The 21,405-nt window shown below is 39.9% G+C and overlaps 1 protein-coding gene across 4 annotated transcripts in view; it reads left to right on the top strand.

Annotated features, from left to right (window-relative positions):
* Positions 1 to 10,361: 10,361 nt before the first annotated feature.
* The window catches only part of NFKB1 (nuclear factor kappa B subunit 1), a 111,122-nt gene continuing 100,078 nt past the window's right edge, over positions 10,362 to 21,405 (top strand). The window contains exon 1 of one of the 4 annotated variants that reach the window (XM_057309517.1): positions 10,362 to 11,080. The gene's annotated coding sequence lies outside the window, so the exon portion shown is untranslated. The remainder of the gene's footprint in view (positions 11,081 to 21,405) is intronic. The other 3 variants (XM_057309518.1, XM_026509645.4, XM_026509646.4) reach the window with 3 other exon arrangements.

The raw sequence follows: 21,405 nt of genomic DNA on the forward strand, positions 1-21,405 counted from the left end.
CATGGGGTGAGCTGCCCGTGGCCAGTTTCTCAGTGAAGTGCCCAACTCCTTTCTAAAACTCTTCTACAGCTACAAGCTCTCTCTTGATTCTGGGCAACCATTCTCTCTCCTTGTCTTTAAAAGCCTAGGAATGGTAAAGTCTCCCTAGTCTTGTTATCCCTGGCATACTTTGCCATCACTTATTGGTCTCCCTTAACTTTGCCCCACCCCTGTCAATAATTCCTTCATTAAATTCTCCTTCATGACTCTGTTAAGGTACCATCTGCTTTCTGTCCACACTCAGACTGTTGCACAGAGCAAGTTCAACCAGTTGTATTTATCAACTTGGATTTTCTTTATACATTCTGTACTTTTTTATTTTTTGACATTAGGTTTGAAATTTTTACATTTTTTATGTTAAAAATGATAAATATGGACTCGATGATTTGTATGATATATATTATATATAATATATATAATAATATATATATTATAATAACATATAATATATATATATTATATGTATCATACAATTTAGTACAATACAATTCAATACAATGAGCTAAATTTAATGGCCCAGGTACTAGAGAAGCAAATAGGGAGGATCTTCGCCAACTTTGGTGGTTGGAAAAGACTTCACTGAGAGGTCCTCAGTAGGACTTGGCCATTTCACTGCCCATTTCAACTCAGGATCTGTGGGTCTCACTGCATGACAGCCTCGGGACCACTAGCGTTAGCTGCTCCCAGTGTCACTCCAAACTTTCTTCAGGGCTCCCCAGCTTCCACGGATCTAATGGCATCTACCTGCAACTGTGTGAGCACGTGCACACACACACACCACACTCACACACGCAGAAAAGGTTGGCTGGAAGGACTACGTAAGGGCTGTTAAAACAATTTATTTACATGAAATGACTGTAATTTTAAAGCATACTGAATTGAAAGTTTTAAAAAATTGTTGAAACAGTGAAATAGTCAATAGATAAACAGCTTTGTTTGAATTTGCACTTTAACAAGTCCTGATAATGTTTTCTATAGAAGTCTTGCTACCAATATGATGAATGGAGATCTATTATAATGGATATTATTCTTACAATGAGTTCTTATAGATTTCTATAAAAGCTTGTCAGGAGAAATATATAGACAAGGACATAATTATCCTATTAAAGATAAATATATAGAGAGAGAGAGATTATTAGATACATTAAAGATATATATATATATATATTTATATAGGCATCAGACCATCACTTATGAATACATTTGACAGCTAGATATGGAATCTTTCAGGAAATAGAAACCTCCTTTATAAAAACAAGTAATTGGCAGCTGTCTCAACGGGATGCCCATTAGCCAGTCTGATTTCACTCAAACCAGTTTTGTTGGGTTCATGTAGCCTGACCAATCACCCTGGGTTGCTGGGGACTGAGGTGTTCTAGACAAAGTCTTTCTGTACTAGAGCCACAATAGTCCCGGGCAAACTGGAATGAGTCGGTTTTCTAGCTCCGTGTCTTTATGCAAATCAACAGAGGATATCGCTGTTATAAGATGAGTTGTGTCCTGACCAAAATTCTTATGCTGAATTCTTAATCCCCAGTAGTTCAGAATGTGACTGTATTTGGAGATAGAGTTAAAATGAGGTTATTGGAGTCGTCCCTAATCCAATATGACTGGTGTCCTTGTAAGAAAGGGAGATTGGGACACAAACACACTGAGAGACCCGTGTGAAGACACAGGGAGAAGATAGTTATCAATGAACCAAGGAGAGAAACTTCAGAAAGAACCAACACAGGCAACACCTTGTTCATGGACTTATAGCCCCAGAATCATGAGAAAAATTAATTTCTATTGTTTAAGCCACCCAGCCTGTGGTATTTTGTTATGGCGGCCCTAATAAACTAATATACTCCTAATAGCTATTCTTGGTTTCAGTTTAGTGCATTTCAGCTGGTGATTAGAGTCTAATCTCCTCCTAAGCTTCTCTTCTCTTCGCTCTTCCTCTTCACTTCTCAGACAGGAAGACTTGTCCTCCCTAATCCCTTCACCTAGATTGTGACCTCCGCACGTCCCACTTCTCTTTTCTTCTGGCACCTTGCCCCTTCATTAATCCTCCCTCTCTTATGAACTCTACTAACTTATTAAACTATCTTTCAACCCTAACAAAATTCCTTTAACCCTGGCACTTCGTAAATGTCAGTTAAATAAACAAAGAATCACACTAACTTCTCTTTCCTTCCTTCTTCTCCCTCCAAACTCTGAGATTCTTTTGCATTTATTGCCTTCCCTTCTCCATTTTCCACTGACTTTTCAGCCCTCTACGTTCTGGTTCTTGGCTCTCATCATTATACTGAAACAATCCCATAAAGTAACCTAGGACCACAGCCACTGTTATCATCGCCATTTTGAGAATTAATAAAATTCTCTTTTCTTCCAAACAGAGTGAACAGGGTGAGCAGGGTATAGACTGGTTTTTTTCCTTAGCTGCACAACCATCCCCTATAGCCATACTCGGGATTTCATAACATCCAAATTCAACTGTTTTTTCTCATCCTAGCCTTTCAGGAACTGACTTTAGTGTTTGACACTGCCAAGCACTCTGATCCTGGAAACTCTCTCTTGTCTGGTTTTCTAGGCCTTCTTCCTGCCTTTGATGGCACCTCAGGAGTCTTTAAGCAACTCCTGTCCCCATCCCTCCCCCAGCTTGCCCTTGTGCTCCCTGTGCACTGTCTCTCTCTCTTTCTCTCTCTCTCTCTCACACACACACACACAACACACACACACACACACACACACACACACACACACACACACACAGCAATCCCAGCAATAATTATTCCTCAAATTTCAGTCTTTGGTCCTCTTCTCTTCCAACTCTCTTGGGTCACTCATATTGGGTCATGACAATCATCACATCTTCGCAGTTCTTTCTTGATTTAGAGCGCCAACCCTATATCTCTCTGAACATCGGGCTTGAATTTGAGCCATAGTCACTTTCACATGGAGATCTCATCAAGGTTATCATACTTAATATGTCTAAAACCGAGCATATCATATTCCCACAGATTCTTTCTCAGTTGTGATGTTACCATCCCAATCACCCAGACTAAAATCTCAGAGCTGCTTCTCACTCTTCCTCTTACTCATACTGCACATATAATCTATAAACGTGTCCTATTGGCCTTATCTTCTAAAACTCTCTTAAATTCTTCTCGTTTTCATTTCATTGGAAAGATAGTTTAGTGTAGTGGTTAAGAGCATGGATGCTAGAGGCAAATCAACTGGGGTCAAGTCTGGGTTCCCTTTCTACATCCTGGTTATGAAACCTTAGAACAACGATTTGACTTTTCATCCGTAAAAATGGGAGTAATAACAACCTATCTTACACAGTTGTTGGAGAATTAAATAAATTAATATGTGTGTAGCAATTATTAACCATATGTTCGCTCAACTTGTTTCCTCTTCCTAACTACCCAGCCAAACTGTAGTTCCTGGATCCATTGCCCCTAAGAGGGACCATGGAAGGTGAGCAGAAGTATTGTGTTACTTTCAATTAAAGACAGTTAAAAGAAGACTTACATTTCCTGTGCTCTCTCTTCCTTTTCTGAGGCAATATTGGAAGCAACACATAACAGCAGTGAAGTTAGATGATGGAAAGATTCTGAATCGTTGGAGAAGAGCTGCCCAGGGGAGCCAACCAACCACAAGCTTCCGCAGTGAATTTTGTGTGTAAAAGAGAAGTAAATTTTTAAACTTTTATTGTGTTAAATCACTGTTTTTTTTTAAATAGCCACTAGTATTATTTACTCTAAACATCATATAAATACACTAGAAACAATGTCACAAGTAATAAGTACTCAATAAATGATAGTGCTCACTATTTCTACTGCCACTATTTCAGGTTGAATCCAAAACATTTTTCACTTAGATTATGAAAGGATCACATAAAATATCAACTCTTTCTGGCCTGAGTAGTTCATTTATTTAGGATATATTTTGCTATAAAAGTCTTTGTAAAAGAAAGTAATTGTTTTGCCCACTTATATTGTTGATAAATTCCAGAATGACTATTACTTTGTAATCTCCATAAAGAGGAAAACAATAGATATTCCATTCCTTCTTTACTGCCTCAAAGAAAAGTGTAAATGATGCCAGGACTTCTATATGTTCACAAATTACAACTTCTTTCCTACCACCTGCATCTCAGCCTCTCACACGTAGATGTCAATTTGACTTAGATTCAAATCCTGGTTCTCCCACATCCTCTCCTTCCTGAGTCTCTCCATGTATAGGATATGCTTTTATGGCCAATTCTTTGGTGAAACAATATGTACTTCCCCTGTTTCCATCAGGCCCTTAGTTTACATTTTTTAAGAGAATAGTCTTTTTGAACATTTCATTATGATTTATGGGACATATTTTAAGTGCTTTAGAGAGGTGATAGACAAAAAATGTTAGCAGGTGGGTGTCTGGGATTAAATCTAGACCTTTTTTTTTAAGATTTCATTTATTCACTTGAGAGAAAGGGAGAGAGAGAGAGCATGAAGTAGGGTGGGGAGAGGGAGAAGCAGACTCCCGGCTGAGCAGGGAGCCCAACATGGTCCCAATTCCAGGACCCTGAGATCATGACCTAAGCCTAAGGCAGAAGCTTAACCGACTGAACCACACAGGTGCCCCTAAATCTAGATTTTTTTATATTCATTATTACAAATACAATTCTACTTTTAGGAAGTGGAAGTGGAAGTCTTTTTGTTATAAACTGTGTTTTAAAGCCAGACTTCATGACTTTAAGTCTCACCACCACATCCATCTGTTTTCTTTCTCCTCATCAATTCACTATCATATCTTTTTTAAAAAAATATTTACTTATTTATTTGAGAGAGAGAGCACAAGCAGGGGGAGCTGCAGAGGGAAAGGAAGAAGCAGACTCCCCGCTGAGCAGGAAGCCCCCTGCGGGGCTTGATCCCAAGAGCCTGAGATCAGGACCTGAGCCAAAGGCAGACGCTTAATGGACTGAGCCACCCAGGTGCCCCCAATTCACCATCATATCTTATCCACTATCCCAACATCCACTAAATGCTATTTAGTTTTTAGGTTTTTTCCTCTGAGAAACAACAGTATTGATAATAATAACCAACATAAATGTGAGTTTCCTGAGCATCTGGCCTGTATCTCATTTGACCCTTACTATACCAGTACGAGGCGGGTATAATAATCATCATGTCTTACAGGTAAGGAAAAGGAGGCTTAGAATAATGATGTTGCTTTTCCAGGGTCACACAGCGACACAGGGCAGAACAGAAGAGCACAATCAGATACAGCTTCAAATGTGAACTTGGCACCTGATTCCACAGCCCGAGAGCATGATAAGCACCCGGCAATACTGCAGGCATCGTGGGATCTCTCCCCACCTATGCCTGAGTATCTGATACACCTCTGTAAAAACAGTCACCATACTCTGCCTTAGATTATTGCTGCAAGCACTCCTTTGTGTTTTGTGACCTCTTTGAAGGTAGCAGTGGCAGAACATAAATATCCATTTGAACTGATAGAAAAGATGTTAGTATCTCTAAGATCAGTGACATTCTTCTTTTAATATTTTAATTTTTAATTTTATTATCTTTTTAGAATTATGACACTGTTTGTTGTTGTTGTTTTTGTTGTTGTTTTAAGTAAACTCTGTGCCCAGCATGAGGCTCCAACTCACTACTCAGAGATCGAGTCATACGTTCTACCCAATGAGCCAGCCAGGCGTCCTAGTGACATTCTTCTTTTAAATGTATTGTTGTCTCTATTTCAGGGTATCTTCATTGCCAAGGGAATAAAACTCTGGATTCTTTATATAATCTAAAGAGGAAGATGATTTCTTTGCCTTCTCAGATTGGTTTTACTCTTAGTGAAATGATCCATTGTACAATTACTTTTGTCCTGGCTATTCCAGAAGGGGTCATTCTTGTAGTAGAGATTGTATCTTCTTTCTCTTTTGTAACCACTTACACAGGCTAATTGAGTGTCCCTTCAATAAGACTTGCTAACTGTGCAAGCACAACACAGGCGATGGCAAGTTAATGGTGGTGAAACGAAATACTCCACTCTGGGTGTAGGCAGAGATGTTGCGAGAATGAGTGTATTACCCAGTGTATGTCAACGGTGCTGTAAGCCTGTGAGAAAATTAATTTCAAGTCTTTTTTCTTAGGATAAATGTTTACATTGTATAAGCCTTACATTCTTTACCTCCCCTTTTCCTTTACAGCTTTGCGAGCTAAGGTTGTTACATGTATGTTATGTTACATACATACATCTTGGTCGGCTAACTTGGGCAGCTGTAACAAAATACCACAAACTGGGAGGCTTATAAACAACAAAAATTTATATCTCTCGCTGCAGGAGGCTGAAAGTCCAGCACGGTCCGGTGGGGCCTTTTTCCAGGTTGCAGACTTTTCGTTGTGTCCTCACACGACAGAAGGGAGGAGCCAGGTCTCTGGAGTCTCTCTCTCTCTCTCTTTACCAACAGCATACGCACAAATTTAATAATCTCTTCAGTTGTTTGAATGTGATATTTTCTTTTACTACCCCTGGAACTGAAGGATAGGAAGTGGGGGATCTAGCCTTTGTGGTGCTAACGCTGCGTATTTGTAGCCGCTGGCCATTCTTCAGGAATTGGTCTATGTACGCCAAAAGATATGCTTGTAGCACAAAATGTTCCACAAATCATCATAATAACTTCCAAATAATTTGTTGATTTTTTTGACTGGTGTGTGTGTTGTCTGACACAGCTGTCCCAAGTCAAATGATACCCTTTTCGTGCCTCGTTGACATGGAGGAACATGTGAACTCCTCAATGACTTCCCCAACAAATCGATAGTCATTGGATGATGCATAGTCTCCATAGATGGAAGAATAGTCCATGGTGTTCAATTATTTCTGTGTCATTTGCCAGTGTATTAAAGGATATGATAAAGAATAAGAATCAACAGCCAGATGAAGAGATCCCTAGGGCAAGGCATGGGTGACGGGCACAGAGCTTCCATGCTCTTTTCAGACATGCCATTCTTCCCCCACCTCCACGTGTTCACCAACCTGGGAGCTCAGGGAGTCTCTTATAAGGGCACTAATCCAATCATGAGACCTATTCACCTCCCAAAGCCCTCATACTACCTTCACTTTGGGGGTTAGGATTTCAGCGTATGAACTTTCAAACATTCAGGTCATAGCAATACAACACATAAATGTAAGACATTATAGATAGCTATTTTACAGCAAAATGTGTAATATAAGCTATAATGTTATGCTTATTGTGCAAGTGAAGAAACTGAAGTTCATACAAACTATTACTTGGCAAATGTTACACAGATAATTCAAGGTAAAGCCAGGTTTCCACCTCAAGTCTGATTGCAAGTCTAGTGAACCCTTTCCATTTCATCTTCGCTCCCGTAGCCAAGACCTGTGACCAAGCATGTTGAGGTAGCTTCATGACCTGAAGCAAGTTGTACCCTTTACAGAAATACAACTCAGGCCTGTTGTATCACCAAGATGGGTCTTAGAGCTTGCAAAACTCAGACATATGGATCTGCATTTGTGAATCCCTTTCACACACGAAATCATTTCTCATTGTCGATATATGCACTATACAGATCTCGACCTCAAAATTCTCTGGACAGGGATGGCTGGGTGTCTCAGTTGGTTAAGCTTCTGCCTTCAGCTCAGGTCATGATCCCAGGGTCCTGAGATAGAGTCTTGCATGGGGTTCCTTGCTCAGCAGGGAGCCTGCTTCTCCCTCTGTCTGCTGCTCCCTCTGCTTGTGCTCTCTCTCTCTCTGACAAATAAGTAAATAAAATCTTTAAAAAAATATATATATATATATATATATATATATATATATATAGACAAAAAATTCTCTGGACACCATTTCCAATACCCAGCTTCAGGAGAAGGGAAATTTATGTGATTTCAAAGACTGATGAAAAACACAACACAACTTGCCCTTCCATGGTCTTGTTGTGTGAAATTCTACCTTTGGGCATTTTTTCCTCTGTAGTCTGATAATGGCAAATGCCCTTTGACACCTTAGGGTAGATGAATTCGTAAGAAACATTCCTTAAAGGAGGTATGTACAGGATGTAGAAAAACTGTTAGGAAACAAAGCAGGAATATAGGAAAATTAACTGGTGAACCAAAAAGAGCAGATGGGGAACTTTTACAGTTTTGCTTACTGTAAAGCACTGAACTGCGTCCCCCTAAAAGATAATGTTAAAGTCCTAACCCCAGGTCCTTATGAACATGACCTTATTTGGAAATAGGGTCTTTACAGATATACTCAAGTTAAGATGAAGTCATATTAGATTGGGGTGGGCTCTAAATTCAATGACTAGTGTCTTGATAAGAGAAAGGAGAGGGAGATGTGGATATAAAGACAGAGAGGAGACACAGAGCAGAAGGCCATGTGAAGGCAGAGGCAGATTGTGAGTGATGCAGCTAAAAGCCAGGGAATACTAAGGGTTGCGGGAGCCCCCGGAAGCTAGGAAGAGGCAAAGAAAGATTCTTCCCTAGAGCCTTCAATGGGAGCAGGCCAATAACTTGATTTCTGACTTCTGGCCTCCAGAACTGTGAGAGGATAATGTTCTGTTCCTTTAAACCACCTAGCTTTGGTCATTGTTATGGCAGCCTCAGGAAGCTAATTTACCTGCTTAACACCGCATCTTCAATTTTAAGTTTATTCTGTGTGATAATTTTGAATTTGAAATTTGATTTAATCCTTTTTACTAAATAACGCTCTTTAATTTTTGTTCCCAAAATATGTCATGCATATTTCTACTCTTCTAACAATCCTATCTCTCCATCCTTTCATCAATGGGCTACCCCACCCCCACTACCCCACACCCCACACCCCTCCACGAAGTCTGCACATGTTCACATCTGCCCCCTTAAAGAAGAAAACTACTCCCCTAACACTTTCTTGCTTCATGGAAGTTTGCACTCTTTATACTCATGTGAGTGGCAAAAATCATTTTATGTATACTCTATATTCATCTACTAAAATATAATATTGAAAATATTTCTAATAATGTCTCTTTTTAAATAGAAGTATTTTAAAAAGTTATTTATTTGAGAGAGAGATTGTGTATGCATGCGTCCACGCAGGACAGAGAGAAAGGGAGAAGCAGACTCCCCACTGAGCAGGGAGCCAGATGCTAGCCTCAATCCCAGGACCCTGGGATCATGCCCTGAGCTGAAGGCAGTCAGTCGCTTAACCCACCCAGCCACCCAGGCGCCCTTCTAATAATGTCTTATAAATAACGACATGGGGTTTCTAAAAAGTCATTGTCTTTAGTCTTTATAAAATTCCCTGGATTCCAGGTATACAAACAACCTCTGGGGTTAAATGAAATTGCTTTAAGGTAGATTGTTGCTTGATCCCAAAGCCATTGCAGAGACTCACCCCAAACCCAGTCAAATGGATCTCTATTCCTCTGCCAAACACTCCTCTGAGAACCTTGTCATAGCCTTGGGGAGAGGAGGGAAGGAGGAAAGGGGGCTGGGAGAGGGCGTGAAAACAATGGCCAACTTGCTAGGGCAATCAAATGCCATAGCAACACTGCCTGGTGACTGCGTGATTATTAGGGTTTTAAAGTTTAATTTACGCAGTTGTCACGGAACCCAGCTTTACAATGTCTATTTCATCTCAAGGTTTCTTATTCTGGGAGCTATTCTATCCTAAGGTATCCTCAGCCCTTGCCTAGCACCGTGCCTGGCACGTAAAGAAACCCAAAAGCTAGTGAATGGTGGTCACTAGGAGACCTGTCTGCGGGTTCTAATAGTGGTCTCTCCAGAAAAAAAAAAAAAAAAAAAAAAAAAAAAAAAAAGGAACTCCCTTCCTCTGGATCAGAATTCCCTCTATGAGCTGTGGAACAAAACTATTGCTACCACCATCGCTATAATTCTATCCACGGTAATTATCATAAAGGCCTGACAACACCCTACAGATGAAAGTTCTGAATAACTGTCATAACCAGGAGATTTAAGACCTCGCCAAAAACCAGTAGATGTTCAGAATCCACTGGACAGAAATCAGTTATGCTATAGCAATCGCACTTTAATCTGTGGCGAGATTTCCGTGTAAACGAGACAAATTAACGGGAATATACAGATGAGATTTCTTTTTATACACAGCAAGCTTGGCTCCAGGCCGCCCCATCATCCCCTTCAGATGCTTGGGCCTGTCCGTAGGGCTCTGGACCGCCAGACTCCTACAGCCGCTCAGCCTCCGCCTCCGCGCCGCCTGCCTCCCGGGACAATTCGGCCCCGCAGGCGCTTCCAGGGGGGCGTCCCCGTCCGCTCCAGCCCCTGGGGCTTCGGGAGCGCCGGCTGGGAAGCGGGAGCTCCGCAGAGCACCCGGGCGTCCGGGCCGCCGAACGCGCGCCCCTAGCCGTGGGTCCCGTAGCGGCCCCGAGGGGCGGGAGCCGAGCTGGGCGGCGAGGCCGGGCCGGGGGCGCACGGCGCCCCCAGAAGCGCGGGCTTCCCCCACCCCCGGAGGCGACCCCACCTCCCGCCCCCGCTGCGTGCGCGCGGGTGTCCGTCTGTCTGTCTTCTCTCTCGACGTCAGTGGGAATTTCCAGCCAGGAAGTGAGAGAGTGAGCGAGAGAGAAAGAGAGAGAAGTGCACCAGCGAGCCGGGGCAGGAAGAGGAGGTTTCGCCACCGGAGCGGCCCGGCGACGCGCTGACAGCTTCCCCTGCCCTTCCCGTCGATCCGGCCTCTCGCCGCCGCCGCCGCCGCCGCCCTCGGCCTGCGCCCCGCCGCCGGCCCCGCTCCGAGAGCCCAGCGCAGCCCAGGCCGGAGCCGCCGCGGCCGGGAAGGCGGCACTGCCGCGGCCCGGCCACCGCGCGCCCTGCGCTTCCCTCCGCCCGCGCTGCGGACATGGCGCGGCGCTGACTGGCCCGGCTCGGCGAGACCGCGCGCCCGCTCGCCCGGACCCGACCCGACCCGCACCGGACCCGCTCCGGCCCAGGCCGGCCGCTGCTCCTTCCTTCGCCGGCCCGCAGGCCCGCGCCGCCCGGGAGGGGAGCCCACAGGCGCAGGGAGGCCGAGCGCGGACTCGCCGCCAGGGTAAGCCGAACTCGGGCAAGTGGGGGCCACGCCGGGGACGTGTGGCCCGAGTCCCGCCACCTACCCGCCCCGCACCCCCTCTAGCCCAGCTCGGACTTCCTCATTCCTGCGCTAACCGCTGGGCTAGTGCGGACGGAGGACCAGGTTGACAGTAGTTGAGAGGCACATGGGCTCGGAGAGAGGGGCGAAAGGCACATCTGGACTTCGCGGGGGCCGCTTGGCCAGAGGGCCGTGGCTGCCCGGGCCGTCCTTTCTCCTCGCGTCCCAGCGCCAGGCGGGAATGGGGACCAGTGGGGGAACTCTCCCAAACTTTTCTTTTTTTTTAATGTTCACCCCCACCCCCACCCCCTCCTGGCGTGGCTTGAGGGTTGAGGTGCGCTTCGGAGAGGGGAAGGTGGTTGGTGCAGTGCTGAACCAGATTTCACCTAAGGGCGTTCCATGAAATGAAAGCAGAAGTGTATGTCAGTCCTCTTGACTGGGAAAGCCCTCCCCAGCTCCCCCAGACTGAGTAGAACAGCCTCATTCCTTCATCTCCTACTTCAAAAAGAAGCCCCCACTTCTCTCTCTCTCTCTCTCTCTCTCTCACACACACACACACACACACACACACACACACACACACACACACACACACACTGACCAGCCAGGACGTAATATATTCACCTACTATAGGATCCGTATCTTCGTTTTCAAAAAACAAGGAGGGCCTGGTACTGATTCTACAGAGCCTGGCATTTGAGAAAAGAAATTACCTACTTAGAGCACTTTTTAGATACTGATTATGTAAAACATTTGGACAACAGCACCGTGTATCATGCATGACCTCTAAAACAAAAATAATGATATAAACAAAGCCTGTCCTAAATACAAGTTTTCTTATGGTCTATAAAAATAGATACCAATGGAGATGTTTGCCCTGATTTACTGGTCTGTTCTGAAACCTAAATGGGACTTGATGATACAGTACTTGATTATCAAGATTTAAGACCTTTTCGTGGACTTCGTTAAGTACAGTTTTTCAGCATCGCAGCTTATTAAATAACTGTATTTAACTTAAAGATTTTGTTATAAAGCCCATAATCTGAGAAAATGACCATGGTATTACTAAAACATTTAATAACTCCGGTATACAAATGTTCTATACACTGGTGATCTTTGGTAAACACTGACGCTTGGCATCAAGATGTCTAGCGCTTATTTTTCTAGCAAAACATTTCAATAGAATATTCCTGAGTAGTTTAAATTGCATAGTGTTTGTTAAAACGAAAACGGACTCTTGATGTAAATAAAGTTCTTAGCTGAAGTATGTCGTTTTCCTGATTTTAATATTGTGCTTTCTAGAGATGAATCCTTTTACTGTTTGATGCACTAAAGAAATGTAAATAATTCAAAGTAAAGTATTTTTTGAGCTTCTGCGCTTGGGAAGACAGGAAATACAAAGATTTGTTTCCTGTAGCATTTTACATTTATCATGCAATTAAGTTGCTAAGAGGAGTTGAACTTATATCTTAAATGGAAACATGAAATCTCCTGAAATTATTCATCGATATTGATATACCTGCAAGTCCTCAATGCCTTCTGGAGCTCGTTCAGATAAAATGTCTTCCTGGGCCACAGCCTACTGGACAAATGTGAACACAAAGAAAGGCTCATTATGTGTAGATTTCATGCTGGCACAGAAATACTGCTTGCTGTGAATAGTACATCACTTCTAACCTGTTTGAAAGACTTTTTAAAGGAAATACTATAATCCAATTAGGTGTTGGTGGGTTTGACAATTAGGGTTTGAAAATCTATTATCTTTTTTTTTTCAGATTTCAGTTTGATCTTGTGTTCTGCAGCTGGCATTCAGATGGGCTGAGTAAACACCCTGTTTTTCAAACCTAGTTAGTAAATACTAGAGTATGCATACAAAAATAGTTGTTCCCCTTTGTAAGTACTACTTTGATCTTTGCACTTCCTTCTTACTTCTACCTCTTCAACAAGTTCATCTGTGATGACTGTTGCCCTTGGTAAAGGTTTAGTCGGAAATAACTAGAATGTTAGATTTAGTGATCATATTCCTCGTATTTCTCTTGTCATGTTCCTTGGAACAAACTGAAGCTAGTTTAAGAAACTAATATTTAGGCAGGTTTTTTACTACTGCTTTCAGACTTCCAGATAATTGATGAAGTAAGTTACTACGTTCACTTTCAGGGATTGCTCATTGTGGTAGATAGAAGGTCCAGATAAAGACTTGGCGGCTGCAGGAATCTTGGACTATCATTCAATCAGCAAGATTTTTTTTTTTTTTTACCTAATTTATGAGAGGTATTCCCCTGTTCAGAAGAGGTGAAAGTTCTGGCTTCTGGGGGGAAGTGGTTACTTCATAGCCTTCAATTAGTTTGAACTTGGGAGAAGTAAGAACAGTATTGACATTTTAAAATAATAAGTTACAAAAATATGAGTTTCCATATGGATTTTTGATAAAGTACTGAAAATATCTTTTTTTTTCTTCTTCTTCAGAACTTGTTAGTAGATGTGGTCTTCAGAGCATGGAGATGATTACAATAGAAAGTGTATCTGGAAATGCAGACTAGTTTAACCAATAGAGTAAATACTCAGATTATGCTCTTCCAGTCTACAGATTGAACAGGAATCACATTTAGCCGGAATGGATGCATAAGAATTAATGGCTATGCAAATGAGCAGGGCGATTGTTGGTTTTATTGGTTTTCTGTTTATACTATGAATCATCTAAGGTGGCAAGATTGTTACATATTGTAAGAACAGAAAAAGGAAGAGAAGGAAAAAAAGAATTTTAGTGTCATAGGATACTTTAAATATTCTACTCTTACATCTACATTTATGTCTGATTAGAGTTCATTGACAACTGCTTCTTGGTGACCAGTAAACCACATTGAAACAATTTGTGCTGCTTCCTGGGAATTAATTCTCATTTGCACTCTTGCACCTCCCACAAATACTGAACTCCCCTGTAGTGTTCTTAGAGGTGAGCAGGTAAGCCACCAGAAGCATATATACCCCTGTGAGTTGACCCTGTCACTCCTTAGGAGACCTTGAGGATTTTCAAGAACTGGAGGCATTCTAGTTCTGGGAAGGAATGTTTGGACTTGTGGTCCTACAAGTTAGTTTGGCTCCTTGACCTTTTTTTTTTTTTTTTTGAAACAATAAAGATTAATATTTGAAACCACATAATTTGGTAAAGTTAGTAGAGTAACCTAACCGAGACTCTTATCTTTGTAATATTTCATTAATGAGTATCTAGTGCCTCACTGTTAGAAAAAAAATAGCATTGTTTTCATGATGACAAACATGCTTTGTACCTTTGGTCTCTGCTATATTAGAGAAGGTGTTCCTGAGTGCAAATTAATGTGCTGTCTTTCATATTGCGGGTGAGGTTGATAGACCTACCCTTGAAAATCAATTTGTAGTTTAGAAAATAAGTTGTGAAATAATATTCTATTGCCTCACTGCAAATAATTTAAAGCCTAACAGTTTTACATTAAAGTAGGATAAGATGTCATTTGTTAAAAATTACAGAAGTCTCAAGAGTAGATTACAAATGAAAATATTTAATCATAAAAATTATCATTGTATTTTAAATTTTAAAAAGAAATCAATCAGTTATTATTCTCTCCTTAATTTCCTATAGTAACTAATAGACTTAATTGTCAGTAGTACAAGTTTCATCTGCTTTAATTTGTTGCCTATTTTTGAAATTAAAATAATGAAGTGGAGGCTTAATTCCCCATTACAAATTGGATTATTACTTTTTATTTATATTTCACCATTAGGCCAAAATCTTATAACCAGCTTTTATTCTGACCCATACTTTCAATAGGTATTAATGAATTTAAGCTATAGACTCAATTTCTTTTAATGGTGAGAAAAGATTCTTACTGATGGAGCTTTAAATAATATAAAGATTCTATATGGCTCATTCTTTAAAAGCCTAATTATTTTTAAAAATAATAGAAAGGAGAGGGAAAGAGCTATCTGAAAAATCAAAATCCTGTAGTTCCAACTAAAAAGAAATCATGTCAAATTTATACTGACAAAGGCATATCTAACATTCAGCGTTGTGCTTGTTGGTACATAGTGGGTCATCAGTAACTATTTCTTGAGTGAAGGAATGGCATAAGTTTTCTTTTGTTTGTTCAAAAATAGGGCAGCTGTTTTCTGCAAGGAACAAAAATTACACTATTTTGCCTTGCCTTCTGGGAAGAAAGAAACCAAAAACTAGTTCTTGCTTCCTAGATATTATATTCATATCTAAAGAGCACATGAAGTTTACTAGAACAAGGAATTTATTAAAAAGTATCCAGTGCCTTTCAAAAGGAAAGTGTTTCATTCTGAAAGATGAGTTTATGAACTGGAAAAAAAATGGCTTTTAGTTTCCAGTTTTAGAGGCATTTATGAAGCAAGGTAATAAAATAATTGAAATGATAAAAGGTGCTTATGCAAGTAAAAAAATGTCACTTTTTGGCTACGCTACAATTTCTCTGAGCTCCACTGAAACTGTAATTTCAATATTAGTATCTCCAAAAAAGGAAACAATGCTCCAGGCATTGCTTTGTAATCCAAAGTTTGTCAAAGCCTATCTAAATTAAGCAATTAAAAAGTAAAAACAAAATACGTTAAGCCATCCAGAATTAAATACTTATCACCTATAAAAAACGAGGGGAAAAGTTACTAGCTGGTAAACCTCAGGAACAAGCAGGCAGGTAGTAAGGATACTGTATTTTCCACTTTCCTAGTTTAATGATTTTGCAATATCCAGGACCTCATGTCAGAGTTTCGTTGATTATTTTTCACTTGTAGCATTTTCAGAAAACTGTCCTTGAAACTCTAAATTTAACCATGTCTTCTATGTGGACACAATTTATAAAATCTACCATCCAGACTAGAAAAGAACACAATGCAGGCACTCCTAGGCTTTGTGTCCTGACCCCCAGGAGAGTTAGAAGCGTTTTATTGGAAATTGTTGATTTCAATCCACTCTGCTTTGCTGCCCACTTAATTCTGGTTCTGACAGTGACCTCTTTCATACATTCAGGTTTTAAAAATGAATTTTAAAAATTGTTTACAAATATTTCTATGTATAATCATTTCTATTGTTGCCAACAAACTGTGGAAGAAACTAAATGTTTACTTATATAACAAGTACACTGTAATGCTGTCACAGCAGTGTTTGTTAGTTAAAATAATGAGATATAATCCAAGTACTTTGGTAGCTTCCCTGCGAGAAGTCTTAGAGAAGGATAAATTCTGTGTTCCGTTACATAATCAGCTCAGTCTACAGCTTCTAGGCATGAAGAGAAGCATAAACAAAAACACAAAACTATAATGTTATCCTTATCTTTACTGTATTAGGCAAAAATCTATGGACAATTCATACATTCCATACTGGAAAATAAAGCTATGGATTTTTCTTAGTTTTAAGGCTTTTGCTACATGAGTATTTGTTGGTGAGATTTTCTTTTTTCTAACTTGAACTAAAAAAATACAAAACACGCATAAAGTTAAGCACACCTCTATAGAAAGCATTTAACATTAAAAAAATTCAATTGCTATAATGAATTTTGTCAAAGTAGCAGCCATTTAAAAAATTATTTGTTATTATTGTTTATCATGTGATTTGGACTGAACATATTACACTGTTTCAATGTCAGGACATACCTTTCCCTTCCCATACCTTTTTATCTCCAGAAATCAATTCTAACAAAAATCAGGCATGAAAGAAGAAGAATTAAAAGTGATGACAGACTCCCTAATCAGTCTACCTGTTTATTGGTCCTGTGCCCACGCCTGCAATTCATTCAAATAGTGAGAATAAATTACTTGATTGTCTTAGAAGATATGCCTCCTGAGGCAAGAGTTTTAGGAATGGAGAGAATGACTATTTTTTGAGTGTTTTAACATGAATTCTTCATGTTCTGTTGATATTTGAAGAACTTCTTTGTCTGCTAGGTCTTAGGTATTGGTTTATTTTTTAGGATTTAAGTATTTATTGGCATTTGATCATTAAGACTTGGTTTATAAACTTCAGTGTTTTTTTTTCTTTTAAACAGGGGCTGGGTATGGTGGTGAGGTCAAAGGAAAAGAATCCCTTACAATTTATAACATTTTGTATTATGCTCTGTGCATAATACAAGCATCTTTATGATTTATAAAGTTAAAATAGAGATGATACAGAAGGATGGAAGGAGTATGAATGGCTGTTTATATAGAAGAAATTCAAAGTAGAAAGAAACATGAAGAAGGTAAAGAATAAAAATTAAATTAAACTTATTTTTAGTTTTGTTGGGTGTTCAGGAAAGTACTTAAAGGAATACACAAAACCGTTAGTTTATAAAAATTAAAATTGAATATAAAATCTAGGCAGTAGAAAAGATTATTTATTTTTTTAATAGAAGGAGTGGGGGGCAGAGGGGCAAAGGGAGAGGGAAAGAGAATGTGAAGCAGGCTCCATGCCCAGCACAGAGCCCATCATGGGGCTACACCTCACGACCCTGAAATCATGACCTGAGCCAAAATCAAGAGTCAGACGCTTAACCAACTGAGCCACCCAGGTGACCAGAAAAGATTATTTTATAAAATGTATTCACACTGCTAATTTCAAGCCAGCCAGGAAGACTGGGAAAATGCTTTTTGTTGGGATTGATTACGATGAATCAAACACATACCTATTCCCATTTCCCATGCCACATTCATATGATTCACTCATTTATTACGCACTTAACATAGAGTAAGGTGTGTGGTGTGTGTGTGTGTGTGTGTGTGTGTGTGTGTGTGTGTGTGTGTGTGTTAAACCTACGAGCCTTAAAAGTTTGGTCAAAATCAAGGATAATAAAAGCATAGGTAAGGACTTAGTGGGAGTGTTCTCTATAAAATTAGATCTTGAACTTTATTACTAATGTGAATATGAACAAGAAAAATAATCTAGAAAGTGAATCAGAATTCCAAAGAATAAATTCTATGTATCATGGATGACAAGGAAAGTGTCATGAGGAAAAGCGAGAGAGAGATTGAAAAGAACATTTTTATAGGTATTTCACTGTGGATTATACTGTTTTTGATTAATTGAAAACAATGGTTATTTCCCCCTCATTCTGAAAACATTATAGAAGTCAGTTGTGATTAAGCAAACCTTAATACACCTGGAAAATTAAAATCAAAAGCATGGTATTTGACAATTAAATGTATTTGCTTGCTCTCATGCCATAACATTGCATTCGTTTGAGAAAATAGCTTTATGGCTTCTTTTCATGTCTTTACCCAATTTCCCATTTTAGGCATTTAACTAAATTTAATAAGCACACATTAGAACATTTTAATATTTCCTGACTATTTTAAGATTTTATTTATTTGAGAGACAGAGAGCACAAGCAGGGGGAGATGAAGAAGAAGCAGACTCCCCACTGAGGAGGGAGCCTGATGCGGGGCCTGATGCGGGCTCGATCCCAGGCCCCTGGAATCGTGACCTGAGCCGAAGGCAGACACTTAACTGACTGACCCACCCAGGCACCCCTGACTATTTTAAAACATTACCTTAGCAGTCATTTATCCTCAAGTTCTTTTTTATGATGGTCAGGAAAGTATCCCATTTCTCTTAGAAAGTGTGCTGTAACAGCCAAATAGGAATTAGTCCAAGTTGTTTACAAAGGTAGTTCAATCCTGTGTTGAAATAGATGGATGATTCGGGGGGCAGTTGTGCTATATTTACTAAATATTTGTTAAACTGAAGGGATCCAGTCATTCAAGGCAAGCCACAAAAAATAGTAATTTTATTGCCAAGCTGCTGAAGTATCTTCACATCGATATCCCCATCAGTATGCCAGTATCAAATTTATGATCATCCTCATTCACCAAATTGCAATCCTTCCCCCACCCCCCATGCACATTAAGAAATGCAGTTGTTAGCCCACTATGATCCGTTTGGTAGGTTCCCCATGCCAGAAATCTAGGAGCCCATTCTTCATGCATACTCACTTATCTCATCCAGTTACCAAGCTCTGTCAATTCAGCCTCCTCCTCGTCTCCAGAATCCATCCCTTCCTCATTGAATTTCTAGCTTTCATTTTTGCATTGTCTCCTGATTCATTATCTCCTTCTACTCCACCTTTCATTCCAGCATAAAGGTCAGCTTTCTAAAGTGCAAGTCTGATCAAGTCACAATCTTTATATTTCTGAAATGAATCTCTGTTGTCTTCACAAGCTGATTCCTGTACAGCTCACCTCCCACCCTTGCTCCTCACCCATCCCCTATTTCTCAAGTCGTCCACATCAATTTTTGGTTCCTTATCCTCTGTGTTTTCTCACTTTGAATGCCTCTGCATATGCGCTCCCTGTGTGAAGAGTGTCCTTTCCTTCCTAGCCAACTACTCAGCCTTCAGGGGTGGTTCGGGCATCGTCCTTTCTCTCTCTCTCTCCTCTATCCATTCTCCCTGACCTCTCTGTGAAGTTATGTGCTTGCATTCCGTGTTCTCTTGACTTCTTATGTTTTCTAGACAGAAAATATCTTGAGGGTGGGGATTTTATCTTACTTTCTCTTTGCATAGTGCCTGGTAAGTTTGCTAAATGAGTAAGTAAAGAACTAGACAGAATGTCAGCAGATATTGACTAGGTAGCTATTGATTAAGGTTTGTGGCTCCGGGCAAATTAACTTCTCTGGGTTTCATTTTCTCGATGTATAAAAATTAGAAGTTAGACTAGATGACCATTTACATCTAAAATTACTTGTTTTGTTGATGTGATAGTATTATTTGGAAGACTTCAGATTTTCTTGCTGTATTGAGCAAGATCACCGTAAGGGAAATGCATGTGAGAAGGTACAAAGATAATTCTTGACTGTCATTATGATAATATGAGGAACTGTTCATTTTTGGATTATGAGTTATCATTTATGGTCTTAGTCTAGTTTCTTTCTGGCATCAGGTGTTTCTGGGGTTGCATCTTTTTGTTATTAATCAATCTCTACCATAAACTTAAATTCATATTTCTCCAAAGAAATTGAAGACATGCTTGATACAGAAATTGCATATAAAATTCAATATTTTAACTCTAAATGGGCTCAAGTTCTCATTAATTATAACTATAGTTGGAGGAGGAAAAAAGGGAAGTGGTAGTAATGTAAACTCAGTCCTCATGTGTAGAACAAGAGCATAATGTCTAAAATCGACAAATTAAGAAAAAAAGATATAAACATAGTGTTTGCAGATATGAAGAGAACCCCCAGGAAAACTAAAAAGAGAAAATGAGGAGTAGACGAAAGTCAGTCACTCTGAAAAGCAGGATTGGAGATGAGGAGAGGTGGGGTAGGGGAATCTTTACTGTTTTATAGCAGCTCTTCTACCTTTGCATAGTAGGATATGTTTTTTAACCATTAATTCATTTGAATATACATCGGATCCTTTCCATGTGCCAGGTTCTAGGAACTGGGAATACTGAACAAGACAGAAATCCATAATTTCATGGAGCTTAGATCATGTAACGTTTTCACTTTTAAAAATTTTCTCTTTTCATTAGCCTTTTTTAAAATTGAAGAATCACATAAGTAAAAGATCGTATTAATCATGAGAGTACAGCTTTAATGATTTACCTCAAAGTGAATACACTTAGGTGGGGCTCTAGAAAGAACATTACCAGCATCCTGAAAGTCCTATTTCTGACCCTTTATAGTCAGGACCCCTACCCTTCACTCTCATTTAAAAGGTGTCACTAATGACTTCTGGATTATATGCATGTTGACTCCAGGAGCCCACATATAAATTCATCCACATACAATTGAGAATTGACTGAATGAATTCATTACTCCAAGGTGCTAATAATGAGCCTCACACAAGTACGAACCGTGCTATGGTTAAAAGCCCTAAGGTCAGTTCATTTGAGACTTTAATCACTAAACTACGTTTGTAAAAATAGAAAACAAATCACATTTCCATATTAATTTGTCATTTATGAGTTTGAGTATTTAGTTTCTTGCCCAGCATTCAATGTCACTGACAAAGAGACATGGGAGAAAAAAGCATTCACATCAGACCTTATCAGACATGGAAGCGAATGTAGTTCACTTCTTTCTTCCTTTATACATCGACATCTGCATAAATTGAAGGATTTATCCATGTGAGTGGTCAGTGTGGAAATGCCTTCCTAACTAGATTTAAGGACGGGAAGTTCCCTGTATAAGGCCTGATTTTGATGCTTGCAAGTCATCATTTGTGTGTTTGTGTAATTGGAAGATCGCGGTTTTTCTTATTTCTTCAAGGAAACCCTTTTCTCCCTCCAGAGCAATTGTCACTATATCCATAGAACCAATAAGT

This window comes from Ursus arctos, unplaced genomic scaffold (assembly GCF_023065955.2).
Source record: "Ursus arctos isolate Adak ecotype North America unplaced genomic scaffold, UrsArc2.0 scaffold_9, whole genome shotgun sequence".
Taxonomy (NCBI): domain Eukaryota; kingdom Metazoa; phylum Chordata; class Mammalia; order Carnivora; family Ursidae; genus Ursus; species Ursus arctos.